This window comes from Eubalaena glacialis, chromosome X (assembly GCF_028564815.1).
Source record: "Eubalaena glacialis isolate mEubGla1 chromosome X, mEubGla1.1.hap2.+ XY, whole genome shotgun sequence".
Lineage (NCBI taxonomy): Eukaryota > Metazoa > Chordata > Mammalia > Artiodactyla > Balaenidae > Eubalaena > Eubalaena glacialis.
In genome coordinates this window covers 49,239,992-49,258,257 of record NC_083736.1, presented here as the reverse complement: position 1 = coordinate 49,258,257, position 18,266 = coordinate 49,239,992, and the positions used below count along the sequence as shown (strand labels likewise).

Genomic DNA, 18,266 nt, shown 5'->3' with positions numbered 1-18,266 from the left:
AAATTTTCAAAATTAGCAATTGATATAAACCCCAGATCCAAGTATCTTAGAGAACACAAAGCAGGGTAAATAAAAATTTTAAAAGAGCCACACCACACCCAGACATATCAAATTCAAACTGCAGAAAATCAGGCAAAATAAAATATTGAAGGCAGTCAGGGAAAAAGGGTGGAGGGAACACCTTACTTACAGAGGAACAAGAAGAATTACATGAGACTTCGTATCAGAGTCAATAAGCCAAAAATAGTGTAATGAAACCTTTAAAATATTGAAAGTAAAAACCCTGCCAATCCAATTCTAAATTCAGCAAAAATGTCCTTCAAAAATAAAGGCAAAATAGAGACTTTTTTTCAAACAAAAATGGGAAATTCATCATCAGCAGACGTGTCTTATAAGAAATATTAAAGGACATTATTTAGGCAGAAGGGATATGATATAGGTCAGAAATTGGATCTACATAATTAAAGTAAGAGCATTGGAAAAGGAGTACGTGAAGGCAAAATATATCTTTTTATTTTCCATATTTTAAATTGTTCTAAAAAATAACTGACTGATGTGGAGAAAAGGGAACCCTCGTGCGCTGTTGGTGGGATTGTAAACTGGTTCAGCCACTATGGAAACAGTGAGGGTTTCCTCAAAAACTTAAAACTAGAACTACCACATGATCCAGCAATTCCACTTTTTGGTATTTATCTGAAGAAAACAAAAAACACTAATCACAAAAGATATATGTACCCCCCTGTTCATTGCAGCATTATTTAAAATAGCCAAGATATGGAAGCAATCTAAGTGTCCATCAATAGATGAATGGATAAAGAAGGTCTGTCATATATATATATATATACATATATATATATATTTTATATTATATGTATACACACAGAATGGAATATTATTCAGCCATAAAAAATGAAATCTTGACCTTTGCAACCACATGGATGGATCTACAAGGTATTATGTGAAGTGAAATAAGTCAGACAGAGAAAGACAAATACCATATGATCTCACTTATATGCAAAATCCAAAAAATAAAAAAAGCAAACAAAGCAAAATGAAAACAGACCCATAGATGCAGAGAACAAATGGATGGTTGTCAGAGGGGAGGTGGGGGGTGAATAGGTAAAGAGGATTGAGAGGTACAAACCTCCAGTTACAAAATAAATAAGCCACAGGGATGTAATATGCAGCATAAGGAATATGGTTGATAATAATAATAACTTTGTATGGGGACAGATGGTTACTAGACTTATCATGGTGATCATTTCATAATATATGCAAATGTTAAGTCATTATGTAGTAAACCTGAAACATAATATTGTATGTCAACTATATTTCCAATTAAAACAACCTGACTGTTTAAAGCAATAATAGTAACAGTGTATTGGGTGTTTATAGCAAATGTAAAAATTAAATGATTACAATAGTGACACAAGGGAAGGGAGTAAGATTGGGAATATTCTATTGTAAAGTACTTGGACTACATGCAAAACAATATAGTGTTATTTGAAGATGAACCCAACTATTTTAAACTGTACATTGTAAACCCTAAGGAACCACTAAATTTTTTTAAAAGATATACAAATGATAAGTAAATAGAGGAGATAAAATGGGATCATAAAAATACTCAAATAAAATAAGAAAAGTCGAAAGAGAGAGAGAGAGAACAAACAAAGAACAAATGCAATGAATAGAAAAACAGCAAGATGGTAGATTTTAATCCAACTGTATTAATAATCACTTTGAATGTGAATTTTCTAAACACACCAGTTAAAAGACAGAGATTGTCAGAGTGGACAAAAAAGCAAGAATCAACTAGAAGCCATCTACAAAACACATGCAGCTGGGTCCAGTTCTGGGACCTTCTTTTATCTCTCACTAACTAACTCGAATATAAAACCTTGATAGAATTCATGGACACCTATTTGAAAACTGAAAAGTAAATATAGGCAGATGGATTGGGAAAAAATCAGAGTTTGAAATACCACCTAAACAGTTATGAGTTCAACATTATTTTTTTCCCTCCAGCATCCTAAGCCTGAATTGGACATGATATGAAACCCAGAGGTGAGCATTGTTTAACAGACAGAGTGCAATACAGGAGAAGCCTTGATGTTATGGCCTAAGGAGTGGAAAAGAGAACTCCTAAATGTGAGAATGTGAGAATGTGAGAAATTCCTCAGGTTTTTATTTACTCTACTTCTGTTTTGGTCCCACAGTGGGAGTAGTGACAGCAAAAGTAGTCCAGAAGCAAGAGTGGTCCATAAAGGGAACTTCCAGGAATCAAAAATCTCAGGGATAAGGTCCTTTCTCTAGGTGGAGCCATGTCGTCAAGGGGACAAAACTAAACTTCATACTAATTTTTCCTCTCTCTCTCCTGCAACTTGTTTCTGGAAGTGATACTAACAAGAAAGTGGGTGGTTTCTGAACAGAGGACAGAAAATGGGAGCCTAGAGAAATGGAAAGTACTGAAAAACTATGGGAGAGGGAACAGTTTAGAAAAGAAATTGCAAAAAGTGGTTTTGAACCGCTGGGTTCACGTTTGATCTGTGAGTGCTTTGATGTGACCCTAATTAGCCTACCAAAGATTTGGAAAGTGAATCATCCCAAGTCCCACACTGACCACTAGGTGGTGCACACACCGTACTGGTCTAAATAGTACTATGAAAGTTTCAAAACCTTAATTGATGTTGGAACCCCAATACACAGAAGGGTAAAACAAAAATATCAACCTCCATAGGATAAAAACAATACTCTTGGTCTCAAATGATATTAACAATGTCCACAATACAAACTAAAATCAATCAAGATACAAATAACTATGAAATCTCAACTCACATGAAAAAAGACCATCAAAAGACATGAATGACGAGATGACACAGACGATGGAATTGTCTAAAATTATCTATTATAAAAATTCTTGAATGAGAGAGCAGATCAAGATGGCAGAGCAGTAGAATATGAATCTCACCTCCTCCCACAAATACATCAAAAATACACCTTCATGTGGAATGATTCTCACAGAATATCTACTGAACGCTGGCAGACTCAGACCTCAGACTCCTGAAAGGGCAAGAAAATCTCCATGTAACAGGGTAGGACAAAAGAAAAAAGAAAAAAAGAAAGAGGGAAAGAAATTGGGGCAGGACCTGCACACCTGGGAGGGAGCTGTGAAAGAGGAAAAGGTCCCACACCCTGGAAAGTCCCCTCACATGCAGGGAGATCAGCCAGGACAGAGGGAGAGCTTCAGAGCCTTGGAGGAGAGTGCAGCAGCTAGTTTGCAGCAGCCAGAACAGAGAGAAACCTGCACAGACGGTATCGGAGCTACCTTGTCACATTATTCCAGGGTGCAGAGACAACAGAGGGAACACTGCCCATTGGGAACCCAAACAGGTATGAGCCAGGCAGAATTGGATGGTTCGACTGCAGGTATTCATTGAGCTGCATTCACTAGTGCCTTCAACTACCCTCTAGGATATTTTCCATGATACTTTTCCTTTTCATGAAATGGGCCAGAAAAGGTATGCTGTGGAGAACCAAAAGAAGTGGTGAAGAGCAAGGGGTGTCACTGAACCTGGTAATGAGAACTCAGTGAACTGCTGGTCTGTTCCTGTCCCTCCAGAAAGCTGTACCTTAGAATTGTGTGAAACCACCTGTTCATACTTCAGGGTTCCTCCATAAAAGAAGATTGGTTATGGGGGTTGGAGACAAGATGGTGGAGTAGAAGGACTTGAGCTCACCACCTCTCACAGAAACACCAAAATCACCACTAACTGCTGAACAACCATTAAAAAAAAAGATAGGAACCTACCAAAAAAGATATTCTACATCCAAAGACAAAGAAGAAGCCACAAAAAGATGGTAGGAGAGGCACATTCGCAATTCAGTCAAATCCCATATCCACCAGGTGGGTGACCCACAAACTGGAAAATAATTATATTGCAGAGGTTCTCCCACAGGAGTGAGAGTCCTGAGCCCTGCATCAAGCTTACAAGTCTGGGGGTCTGGCATTGGGAGGAGGAGCCCCCAGAGCATTTGGCTGTGAAGGTCAGTGGGGCTTGATCACAAGAACTCCACAGGACTGGTGGAAACAGAAACTGTACTCTTAGAGGATGCACACAAGTTCTCATGTGCCCCAGGACCCAGGGAAAAGCAGTGACTTCAGAGGGGAGCCTGGTTCAGACCTACATGCTGGTCTTTGAAGGTCTCCTGGGGAGTCAGGGGGTGGCTGAGGCTCACTGTGGGAACAAGGACAGTGGAGGCAGAGACTCTGGGGAGTATTCATTGGCCTGAGCTCTCCTGGAAGCTGCCATTTTCGCAGCAAGACCTGGCTCTACCTAACATCCTGTAGGCTACAGAGCTGGGAGGCCTCAGGCCAAACAACCAACAGGGCAGTAACACAGCTCCACCCATCAGCAGACAGGCCGCCTAAAGTCTTCCTGAGCCCACAGCCACCTCTAAACACACGACTTGCCAAAGCCCTGCCCACCTGAGGGACAAGATCCAGCTCCAACCAACAGTGGTCAGGCACTAGTCCCTCCCACCAGGAAGCCTGCACAAGCCTCTAGACAAGCCTCACCCAGCAGGAGGCAGACACCAGAAGCAAAAGAAATGACAATCCTGCAGCCTGCAGAACAGAGATCACAAACACAGAAAGTTAGACAAAATGAGACAGCAGAGGAATATGTTCCTGACAAAAGAACAAGATAAAACCCCAGAAGAACAACTAAGTGAAGTGGAGATAGGCAAAATACCCAAACAAGAATTCAGAGTAATAATAGTAAAGATAATCCAAGATGTTGGAAAAAGAATGGAGTCACAGACTGAGAAGTAGAAGAAATATTTAACAGAGAGCTAGAAGATATAAAGAACAAACAGAGTTGAACAATACAATAACTGAAATAAAAAATACACTAGAAGGAATCAATAGCAGTATAAATGAGGCAGAAGAACAGATAAGTGAGCTGGAAGACAGAATGGTGGAAATCATTGCTGTGGAACAGAATAAAGAAAAAAGCATGAAAAGAAATGAGGACAGTCACAGAAACCTCTGGGATAACATTAAATGCACAACATTCACATTATAAGAGTCCCAGAAGGAGAAGAGAGAGAGAAAAGGCCTGGGAAAATATTGGAAGAGATAATAGCTGAAAACTTCCCTAACATGGGAAAGGAAACAGTCACCCAAGTCCAGGAAGCACAGAGTCCCATACAGGATAAACCCAAGGAAGAACACACCAAGACACATATTAATCAAACTGACAAAAATTAAAGACAACGAAAAAATATTAAAAGCAACAAATAATATGCAAGGGAATCTCCATAAACTTATCAGCTGATTTTTCAGCAGAAATCATGCAGGCCAGAAAGGAGTGGCAGGATATATTTAAAGTGATAAAAGGGAAAAACCTACAACCAAGTATATTCTACCCAGCAAGGTTCTCATTCAGATTCATCAGAGAAATCAAAAGTGTAAAGCAAAAGCTAAGAGAATTCAACACCACCAAACCAAGCTCTAACACAAATGCTAAATGAAATTCTCTAGGTGGAAAAGAAAAGGCCACAACTAGAAACAAGAAAATTACAAATGGAAAAGCTCAACAGTAAAGGCAAACATACAGTAAAGGTAGGAAATCATCTGCACACAAATGATATCAAAACCAGAAATCGTGAGGAGACTACAAATGCAGGATATTGGAAATGCATTTGAAATTAATAAGAGACCAGCAACTTAAAACAATCTTGTATATAGTATATATAGAGACTGCTATATCAAAACCTCATGATAACCACAAAACAAAAGTCTATAATAGATACATACATAAAAAAGAAAAAGGAATACAAACACAACACTAAAGATAATTATCAAACCAGAGAGAAGAGAACAAAAGAGGAAGGGAAGAAAAACACTAATAAAACAAATCCAAAACAATTAACAAAGTGGCAATAAGAATGTACATATTGATAATTACCTTGAATTTAAACAGATTAAATGCTCCAACCAAAAGACATAGACTGGTTGAATGGATACCAAAAAAACAGACCCCTATATATGCTGTCTACAAGAGACCCACTTCAGATCTGGGGATACACACAGACTGAAAGTGAGGGGATGGAAAAAGATATTCCATGCAAATGGAAATCAAAAGAAAGCTGGAGTAGCAATACTCATACCAGACAAAATAGACTTTAAAATAAAGACTGTTACAAGAGACAAAGAAGGAAACTACATAATGATCAAGGGATCAATCCAAGAAGACGATATAACAATTGTAAATATATATGCACCCAAAATAGGAGTGCCTCAATTTATAAGGCAAATACTAACAGCCATAAAAGGAGAAATTGAAAGTAACACAATAATAGTGGGGGAATTTAACGCCCCACTTTCATCAATTGACAGATCATCCAGACAGAAAATCAATAAGGAAACAGAGGTCTTAAATGACACATTAGACCAGATGGGCTTAATTGATATTTATAGAGCATTCCATCTACAAGCAGCAGAATACACATTCTTTTCAAGTGCACATGGAACATTCTCCAGGATTGATCACATGCTGGGCCACAAAGCAAACCTTGGTAAATTTAAGAAAATTGAAATCATATCAAGCAACTTTTCTGACACAACTCTGTGAGATTAGAAATTAACTACAATTTAAAAAAGCTGTAAAAAACACAAACACATGGAGGTTAAACAATATGTTACTAAACAACTGATGGATCACTGAAGAAATTGAAGAGGAAATCAATAAATACCTAGAGACAAATCAAAACGAAATCAAGAAGATCCAAAACCTATGGGACACAGCAAAAGCAGTTCTAAGAGGGAAGTTTACGGCAATACAATCTTCCCTCAGGAAACATGAAAAATCTCAAATAAACAATGTAATCTTATACTTAAAGCAACTAGATAAAGAAGAACGAACAAAACCCATAGTCAGTAGGAGAAAAGAAATCATAAAGATCAGAGCAGAAATAAATGACATAGGGATAAAAAAACAATAGAAAAAGTCAATGAAACTAAAAGCTGCTTCTTTGAAAAGATAAACAAAGTGATAAACATTTAGCTAGACTCAAGAAAAGCAGGGAGAGGGCTCAAATCAATAAAATTAGAAATGAAAAAGGAGAAGGTACAACTGACACCACAGAAATACAAAGGATCATAAGAGACTACTACTAGCAACTATATGCCAGTAAAATGGACAACCCGGAAGAAATGGACAAATTCTTAGAAAGGTACAATCTCCCAAGACTGAACCAGGAAGAAATAGAAAATATGAACAGAGCAATCACAAGTAATGAAATTGAAACTGTGATTTAAAAACTCCCAACAAACAAAAGCCCAGGACCAGATGGCTTCACAGGCGAATTCTATCAAACATTTAGAGAAGAAGTAATACCTATCTTTCTGAAACTATTCCAAAAAATTGCAGAAGAAAGAACACTCCCAAACTCATTCTATGAGGCCACCATCACTCTGATAATAAAACCAGACAAAAATACCACAGGAAAGAAAATTACAGCCCAATGTCACTGATGAACACTGACACAAAAATTCTCAACAAAATACTAGCAAACCAAATCCAACAACACATTAAAAGGATCATACACCATGATCGAGTGAGATTTATCCAAGGGATGTAAGGATTTTTCAATATCTGCAAATCAATCAGTGTGATACATGACATCAGCAAATTGAAGAATAAAAACCATATGATCACCACAATAGATGCAAAAAAAGCTTTTGACAAAATTCAACAATTTATGATAAAAATTCTCCAGAAATTGGGCATAGAGGGAACCTACCTCAACATAATAAAGGCCATATATGACAAACTTTCAGCTAACATCATACTCAACAGTGAAAAGCTGAAAGCATTTCCTTTAAGATCAGGAACAAGACAAGGATGTCCACTCTCACCGCTTTTATTCAACATAGTTTTGGAAGTCCTAGCCATGGCTATCAGAGAAGAAAAAGAAATAAAAGGAATCCAAATTGGACAAGAAGTAAAACTGTCACTGTTTGCAGACTTGATACTATACATAGAAAATCCTAAAGATGCTACCTGAAAACTACTAGAGCTCATTAATGAATTCAGTAAAGTTGCAGGATATGAAATAAATATACAAAAATCTGTTGTGTTTCTGTACACTAACAGCAAAAGATCAGAAAGAGAAATTGAGGAAACAATCCCATTTACCATTGCATCAAAAATAATAAAATACCTAGGAATAAACCTACCTAAAGAGGAAAAATACCTGTACTCTGAAAATATGGAGAGTAAAAGGAGCTAGATTGACTAAAATAATTGCAAGATAAGAACAATTTTGGAGGAAACTTCCTACTTGATTTTAAGATTTATTATAAAGGTACAGTGTAGTATGGGCAAAGGATAGACATATAGATCAAAAGAATGGAATAGAGAAACCAGAAATAGATCCACTCAAATACAGTTAAGTTTTTTTGCCATGCAGAAGCTTTTTAGTTTGATGTAGTCCCACTTGTCTATTTTTGCTTTTGTTGCTAGTGCTTTTTGTGTCATATCCAAGAAATCACTGCCTAGACTAATGTCATGAAGCTTTCTCCTTAAGTTTTCTTCTAAGAGTTGTACAGTTTCAGGTCTTATATTTAAATATTTAATGAATTTTGACTTGATTTTTGTGTATGTTGTAAGATAAGGGTCCAATTTCATTATTTTCCATGTGGATATCCAGTTTCCCCACTACCATTTGTTTAAGAGACTATCCTTGAAATCAGGATCATCAAGAAATTATCTGCACTCCCATGTTCATTGAAGCATTATTCACAATAGCCAAGATATAGAAATAACCTAAATATCCATCAACTGGTGAATGCATTAAGAAAATATGGTATATACATATAATTGAATATTATTCATCCTTAAAAAATAAGGAAATCCTGTCATATGTGACAACATGGATGAACCTGGAGTACATTAGTTTAAGTGAAATAAGCCAGTTCCAGAAGTTCAAATACTGCATGATTACACTTATATGAGATATCTAAAATAGTCAAACTCAAAAGCAGAGAGTAGAATAGTTGTTGCCAGGAAATCAGGAGTTGCTATTCAATGGGTATAGAGTTTGAGTCATACAAGGTGAATAGTTCTAGAGATCTACTGTAATTGTGCCTATAATTAATAATACTTTATTATGCACTTAAAACATTGTTAAGAGGGTAGATCTCATGTTGTGTTCTTGCCACAATATAAAAAAGCAACTACCAATTGTCTAATTTTTATGTAATATCAAAGAAAAATACAATTATCTAAAAATAAAGGCTATTCGCATATTGCTGTTTTCCCAAGCTACTGTATAGGAGGACAAATTTTCTTCATATATTTCAACCAAGATAACACATTGCAACAGATTGAATGCAGAAGGTATGAAAATACATCTATCTTCTATTAAGCCAGACATAAAAGAGATTTGCAAATTCATAAAACAATTTTTCTTTACCTTCTTTGAGGGGAAATAAAGTTATTTTTATGAAAAATGTGCTATTTATGTTATCATGTAGTAGGTTTATTATTTTCATGTTTAAGTGGGTTAATAAATATATATTATAAAGAAAAAAGAATATACCATGAAATCATTAAATTTAAAAAAGCAAGAGTAGCTGTTACTATCCAGTTAATTAGACTTTAGTGCACAGAAAATTACTACATACAAAAGGGTATTACATAATGATAAAAGATCAATCCCTTAGGAATAGATAATAATCCAAAGTGTATGCATACCAGACAACAGAGCCTCAAAATAAATGAAGCAAAAACTAAAAGGAGAAATAGACAAATGCACAAGTATATCTGAGGACTCCAACATACACTCTCAGGAATTAATAGAATCATTAGACAGAAAATCAGCAACAGTATAGAAGAATTAAACAGTACAATAAATCAGCAGTATCTAATTGACATTTATAAAGCTACACCCAGAAACAACAGAATAAATATTTTGTTCTAGTGCCCATGGTACATTTCCATGTCCTGGGCCATTAAACAATACAGTAAATCAAAAGTGATTGACATTAAACATAGTGTATTCTCTGATCCTAATTGAATCAAAGTAAAAATCAACAGAAGAAGGAAGACAGCAAAGTCTCTAAACACTTGGAAATTAAAGAACATACTTCTAAATAATCCATGACTGAAAAAAGAAGTCTCAAAAGAAATTTTGAAAATACACATAGAACTGATTTAAAGTTAAAAGACAACTTCTCAAAATATGAGGGGTGCAGCTAAAGCAGTACTGATAGGGGCATTTATAGCACTATAATCCTTACATTGGAAAAAGGAAAAGTCTCAAATCAGTAATCTAAGTTACCACTTTAAAAAAACTAGAAAAATAAGAGCAAAATAAACAAAAGCAAGCAGAAGGAAAGAAATATTAGATAAGAGCAGAAATCAACGAAAACAGAAAAACAATAGAGAAAATGAATAAAATAAAAAGCTGATTCCTAAAAAAGATCAATGAAATGGATCAACCTTTAGCAAGACTGACAAATATAAAAAGAGAGAAGACACAAATGGCCATTATCAGAAATAAAATAGGTTATATCACCACATATCCTGCAGTCATTTAAAAGCCAATAAGGGAATACTACAAACAATTTTACTCATAAATTTGACTACTTAGAATATATAGACCAATTCCTTGAAAACCACAACCTCCCACAACTCAACCAAGATGAAATAAGCAATCTGAATAGTCCTGTAATCATTAAAGTAATTGAATTAAAATTAAAATCTCCAGAAATAGAAATCTCTAGGCTCAAAAGTATTCATGTGAGAAATCTACCACCCATTTAAAGAAGAATTAACACAAATTTTACACAATAACTTCAAGAAAACAAAAAGAGAAGGGAGGATTCCCAGCTAATTTTATGAGGTCAGAATTACCCTGATACCAAAACAATACGAATAGAGTATCCAAAAAACCCCTATAGGTCAATATCTCTCATGAACTTAAATATAAAAATCATCAAGAAAATGTTGGCAAATAGAATCCAACATTGCATAAAAAGAATTATATGCAATGACTAAGTGGTATTCAGTCCAAGTATGTAAGGCTAGATGAACATTCAAAAAAATCAATTAATGCAACCCACAATATTGATAAGCTAAAGAAGAAAAATATGTCAATGCATGTAGAAAAAACACTTCATATATTAAACACTAATTAGTGATAAAAATTATTGGTAAGTTAGGAATAGAAATGAATTACTTAAACTTGATAAGCAATCTTTACAACAAAAACCTATTGTCATTATTACCCTTAAAAGTGAAAGACTTGGACTTCCCGGGTGGCACAGTGGTTAAGAATCCACCTGCCAATTCAGGGGACATGGGTTCGATCCCTGGTCTGGGAAGATCCCACATGCCACGGAGTAACTAAGCCTGTGTGTCACAACTACTGAGCCTGCACTCTAGAGCCCACAAGCCACAACTACTGAAGCCCGTGTGCAGAGCCTGTGCTCCACAAGAAGAAAAGCCACTGAAATGAGAAGCCCATGCACCACAACGAAGAGTATACCCTGCTCTCTGCAACTAGAGAAAGCCTGCATGCAGCAATGAAGACCCAATGCAGCCAAAAATAAATAAAATAAAATAAATAAATTTTGAAAAAGTAAAAGACAATACTTTCCCCCTAAGATCAGAACCAATGTAAAGATGTTCCCTCTCTCTACTCTTTTGACATAGTACTGGAAGTGTTAACCACTGCAATAAGGCAGTAAAAGGAAATAAAAGGCATACGGTTTAGAAAAGAATAAATAAAATATTTCCTATTTGTAGATGTCATGATTATTTATATAGAAATTCCCCAAAAGTATAAAAATTCTTAGAACTAACAAGTGAGTTCGGCAAGGATGAAGGAACAAGATCAACACAAAAAAATCAATTGTGAGACTTTTACTTCCATCATTAGGAGTTCTGAGAACCCACTCCCCAGTGAAAAAAGCAAAACTGGCAAATATTATTTTAAAAAATAACCTTTTAAAACGTCTGAAAATTATCCTAATGGGATACAGCACATGAAGCATTTATTCAAAAAAATCAACCAAAATTCAGTAAGAACAGTGAGAATCTGTGGCATTTTTGCCATGATCCTCACTCCTGCTCCCCAAGTTTAGTTTAATGGAACCTCCACTCCAGGTGTGTGTGTGACCAAAAAGATGGGGCTCCCTTCCCTCTCAGAGAGTTCACCCAATCAAATGATATGGTACCTCAGTGGGAGGGGCAGATAGTCAGCACCTCACATCCCTTCCAGCTCCAAGTTGCAGTAGCAAATGTAGCTCAGAGGTTGGAGATGCCCTTCCCTCATCCAGTCCCTACCCAGAGGATGAAGGTTACACCCCAGGTGCAGTAGGCTGAGAATACTGAGTTCCTGATCACCCTTACTCCAACTTGTTCAGAGGCCAGAAGTACTACACCAAGATAGGCAAACAGAGAAGACCAGAGGCCACTGCCCCACCCAGCACCCACAGCAGTGGATCAGAAGGTTTGCCCATGGAGAGAAACAATCCATAAGACAAGAGCCTAAGGGTGCTCTTGAAAACAATAGGTCCACTTAATTAAGAGCAACAAGCTAAACCATAGACCAGCTAGTTCACCAGAGAGAACCAGAGAAAGAACCAATTAAGAAGAGCCCTCCTCGGGTCAGAGCTAACCTCAAAGACAACTTTTGCCAGAGTTTAATTAGATAACACTGCTGAGCAATGTACGCCTTGGGGCAATATAAAAAATAATAGCAATCAGCTAATAATTAGTGGATCCCAGAGTGTAATACCAGATGAGACTGACAGCTTAGTAATCAGGGAAAGAGATAGTCAAAGTGAGCCCAAAGTCTATGCCCTCCAAGAAGTAACACCAAAGGCTTCACACTGCAGAGAAATAGAATTCACTAAAATAGCCTAACCAAGTCGCAAAGCAAAGAGTTATATTAGAGTAAGGAAATGACATAAGAAGTTAATTCAAACCCATAGAAAAAATGAACAGAATCAGACAGTAAATATAAAAAAAACTTTATAAGTATATATGTGCTCTCCTTAATTTTCTCAGCTTCTTTAAAACATAAAATTATATAAAATAACAATTATAACAATATATTGTTGGGTTTTTAGCATGTAAAGATATGATATGTATGAAATAATAGCACAAAAAAGAAAATGGAATAGAGATACATAGTGGTAACATTTCTATATCTTATTGGAATTAAGTTGGTATAAATCTAAAGTAGATTCTAATAGTTAAGATGTATATGGAAAGCCCTAGAGCAACCACTAAGGAAATATCTCAAAAATATACAGTGAAAAAATTATTAAAGGAATTAAATATTAAACTAGATAACATTAACTTAATGCAAAAGAAAGGAGGAATAGAAGGAAAAAGACATAATCTATATAGAAAATTTAAAAGTGGCACATTTAAATCCAACTACATCAATAATAACATTAAATGTTAATGGATCAAGCAATCCAATCAAAAGGTGGAAAATGTCTAACTGGATTAAAAACAAGATCCAAATATATTATGCCTACAGAAAATACACTTTAGATTCAAAGACACAGATAGATGAAAAGTAAAAGAATGTAAAAACTATATCATGCAAAGACCAACCAGAAGAAAGTTGGAGTGGCTATACTAAGATCAGATGCTAAAAAACATTGCTAGAGATATGTAAGGACATTATATAATGACAAAAGGGTCAATCCGTAAGGAATATATTATAATTATGTCTAAGAAGAGGGCCCCACAATACGTGGAGCAAAAACTGACAATTGAAGCAAGCAATAGACAATTTGATGACAATATTTGGAGACATTAAGACGGAACTTTCAATAATGAATAGGACAACTACACAGAAGATAAACAGAGAAACAGAAGACTTGAACAACACTGTACACAAACCAGTCCTAACAGACATCTATAAAACACTCCACCTCAAAACAGCAGACTATACATTCTTCCCAAGTGCGCATCAAACATTCTCTAGGATACATCATAGTCTAAGTCATAAAATAAGCTACAGTAAACGTAAAAGTATTGAAATCATATAAAGTTTGTTCTCCAGTCATAATGGAGTGAAATTAGAAATTAACATCAGAGAGAACTTTGGGAAATTCACAAGTATGGGAACCATAAGGAGGGATATTATAATTTGATACAGAATAGAAAAGCATTAAAGAAAATCAACAAACCCCAAATTGGTTCTTTGAAAAGATTAACAAACTCAACAAACTTTTAGCTAGATTGACCAAGAAAAAAAGAGAGAAAAAACTCAAATGAATAAATTCAGGAATGGGGAGGAGCTGCAAGATGGTGGAAGAGTAAGACGCGGAGATCACCTTCTTCCCCACAAATATATCAGAAATACATCTACATGTGGAACAGCTACTACAGAACACCTACTGAACGCTGGCAGAAGACCTCAGACCTCCTAAAAGGCAAGAAACTCCCCACGTACCTGGGTAGGGCAAAAGAAAAAAGAAAAAACAGAGACAAAAGAATAGGGACGGGACCTGCACCAGTAGGAGGGAGCTGTGAAGGAGGAAAGGTTTCACACACTAGGAAGCCACTTCAGGGGCAGAGATTGCGGGTGGCGGAGGGGGGAAGCTTCAGAGCCACGGAGGAGAGCGCAGCAACAGGGGTGCAGAGGGCAAAGCAGAGAGATTCCTGCACAGAGGATCGGTGCCAAACAGCACTTACCAGCCCGAGAGGCTTGTCTACTCACCCGCCGGGGCAGGCGGGGGCAGGCTCCGGCTTCGGTCAGATCCCAGGGAGAGGACTGGGGTTGGCTGCGTGAACACAGCCTGAAGGGGGCTAGTGCACCACGGCTAGCCAAAAGGGAGTCTGGGAAAAGGTCTGGAACTGCCGAAGAGGCAAGAGACTTTTTCTTGCCTCTTTGTTTCCTGGTGCACGAGGAGAGGGGATTAAGAGCGCCTCTTAAAGGAGCTCCAGAGACGGGCGTGAGCCGTGGCTATCAGCGCAGACCACAGAGATGGGCATGAGACGCTAAGGCTGCTGCTGCAGCCACCAAGAAGCCTGTGTGCAAGCACAGGTCACTATCCACACCTCCCCTCCCGGGAGCCTGTGCAGCCTGCCACTGCCAGGGTCGCATGATCCAGGAACAACTTCCCCAGGAGAACACACAGTGTGCCTCAGGCTGTTGCAACGTCACGCTGGCCTCTGCCGCCGCAGGCTCGTCCTGCACTCCGTACCCCTCCAGCCCCCTGGCCTGAGTGAGCCAGAGCCCCCTAATCACCTGCTCCTGTAACTGCATCCTGTCTGAGCGAAGAACAGAAGCCCTCAGGTGACCTACACGCAGAGGCAGGGCCAAATCCAAAGCTGAATCCCAGGAGCTGTACGAACAAAGAAGACAAAGGGAAATCTCTCCCAGCAGCCTCAGGAGAAGTGGATTAAATCTCCACACTCAACTTGATTTACCCTGCATCTGTGGAATACGTTAATAGACAACGAATCATCCCAAATTAAGGAAGTGGACTTTGGGAGCAACGATAAACATATATATTTTCCCTTTTTCTCTTTTTGTGAGTGTGTATGCATATGCTTCTGTGTGTGATTTTGTCTGTATAGCTTTGCTTTTACCATTTGTCCTAGGGTTCTGTCTGTCCGTTTTTTTGTTTGTTTGTTTTTGATTTTTTTGTTTTCTTTGGTTTTTTTAGTATAGTTTTCAGCAGTTGATATCATTGGTGGATTTGTTTTCTGGTTTGCTTGTTCTCTTCTTTCTTTTTTTTAAATTACTTAAAAAATTTTTTTAATAATTATTTTTTATTTTTTATTTTATCCTATTTTATTTTCTTTCTTTCTTTCTTTCCTTTCTTTCTTTCTCTCTCTCTTTCTCTCTCTCTTTCTTTCTTTCTTTCTTTCTCTCTTTCTTTCTTTCTTTCTTTCTTTCTTTCTTTCTTTCTTTCTTTCTTTCTTTCTTTCTTTCTTTCTTTCTTTCTTTCTTTCTTTCTTTCTTTCTTTCTTTCTTTCTTTCTTTCTTTCTCTTTCTCCCTTTTATTTTGAGCCATGTGGATGACAAGCTCTTGGTGCTCCAGCCAAGGGTCAGGGCTGTGCGTCTCAGGGGGGAAAGCCAAGTTCAGGACATTGGTCCACCAGAGACATCCCAGCTCCATGTAATATCAAACGGCAAAAATCTCCCAGAGATCTCCATCTCAATGCCAAGACCCAGCTCCACTCAATGACCAGCAAGCTACAATGCTGGACACCCCATGCCAAAAAACTAGCAAGACAGGAACACAACCCCACCCATTAGCAGAGAGGCTGCCTGAAATCATAAGGTTACAAACGCCCCAAAACACACCACCAGACGTGGACCTGCCCACCACAAAGACAAGATCCAGCCTCATCCACCAGAACATATGCACTAGTCCCCTCCACCAGGAAGCCTACACAACCCACTGAACCAAACTTAGCCACTGGGGGCAGACACCAAAAACAACAGGAACTACCAACCTGCAGCCTGTGAAAAGGATATCCCAAAAACAGTAAGTTAAGCAAAATGAGAAGACAAAGAAATACACAGCAGATGAAGGAGCAAGGTAAATACCAACCAGACCTAACAAATGAAGAAGAAATAGGCAGTCTACCTGAAAAAGAATTCAGAATAATGATAGTAAAGATGATCCAAAATCTTGGAAATAGAATAGATAAAATACAAGAAACGTTTAAAAAGGACCTAGAAGAACTAAAGAGCAAACAAACAATGATGAACAACACAATAAATGAAATTAAAAATTCTCTAGAAGGGATCAATAGCAGAATAACTGAGGCAGAAGAACGGATAAGTGACCGGGAAGATAAAATAGTGGAAATAACTACTGCAGAGCAGAATAAAGAAAAAAGAATGAAAAGAATTGAGGACAGTCTCAGACTTCTGGGACAATATTAAACGCACCAACATGCGAATAATAGGGGTCCCAGATGAAGAAGAGAAAAAGAAAGGGACTGAGAAAATATTTGAAGAGATTATAGTTGTAAACTTGCCTAATATGGGAAAGGAAATAGTTAATCAAGACCAGGAAGCACAGAGAGTCACATACAGGATAAATCCTAGGAAAAACATGCCAAGACACATATTAATCAAACTATCAAAAATTAAATACAAAGAAAAAATATTAAAAGCAACAAGGGAAAAACAACAAATAGCATACAAGGGAATCCCCAAAAGGTTAACAGCTGATCGTTCAGCAGAAATTCAGCATGCCAGAAGGGACTGGCAGGACATACTTAAAGTGATGAAAGGGAAGAACCTACAACCAAGATCACTCTATCCAGCAAGGATCTCATTCAGATTTGATGGAGAAATTAAAACATTTACAGACAAGCAAAAGCTAAGAGAATTCAACACCACCAAAACAGCTTTACAAAAAATGCTAAAGGAACTTCTATAGGCAGGAAGCAGAAGAGAAGGAAAAGACCTACAATAACAAACCCAAAACAATTAAGAAAATGGTAATAGGAACATACATATTGATAATTACCTTAAATGTAAATGGATTAAGTGCTCCAATCAAAAGACATGCACTGGCTGAATGGATACAAAAACAAGACCCGTACATATGCTGTCTACAAGAGACCCACTTCAGACCTAGGGACACATACAGACTGAAAGTGACGGGATGGAAAAAGATATTACATGCAAATGGAAATCAAAAGAAAGCTGGAGTAGCAATTCTCATATCAGACAAAATAGGCTTTAAAATAAAGACAATTACAAGAGACAAAGAAGGACACTATATAATGATCAAGGGATCGATCCTAGAGGAAGGTATAACAATTGTAAATATTTAAGCACCCAACATAGGAGCACCTCAACACATAAGGCAAATACTAACAGCCATAAAAGGGGAAATTGACAGTAACAGAATCATAGTAGGGGACTTTAACACCCCGCTTTCACCAAAAGACAGATCATCCAAAATGAAAATAAATAAGGAAACACAAGCTTTAAATGACACATTAAACAAGATGGACTTAATTGATATTTATAGGACATTCCATCCAAAAACAACAGAATACACTTTCTTCTCAAGTGCACATGGAACATTCTCCAGGATAGATCATATCTTGGGTAACACATCAAGCCTTGGTAAATTTAAGACAATTGAAAGTATCTTTTCTGACCACAATGCTATGAGACTAGATATCAATTACAGGAAAAAATCTGTAAAAAATACAAACACATGGAGGCTAAACAATACACTGCTTAATAACCAA

General features: G+C 37.1%; 1 protein-coding gene across 4 annotated transcripts in view; it reads right to left on the bottom strand.

Annotated features, from left to right (window-relative positions):
- PFKFB1 (6-phosphofructo-2-kinase/fructose-2,6-biphosphatase 1) overlaps positions 1-18,266 on the bottom strand; it is an 85,696-nt gene that overhangs the window by 28,597 nt on the left and 38,833 nt on the right. The window lies entirely within an intron of this gene.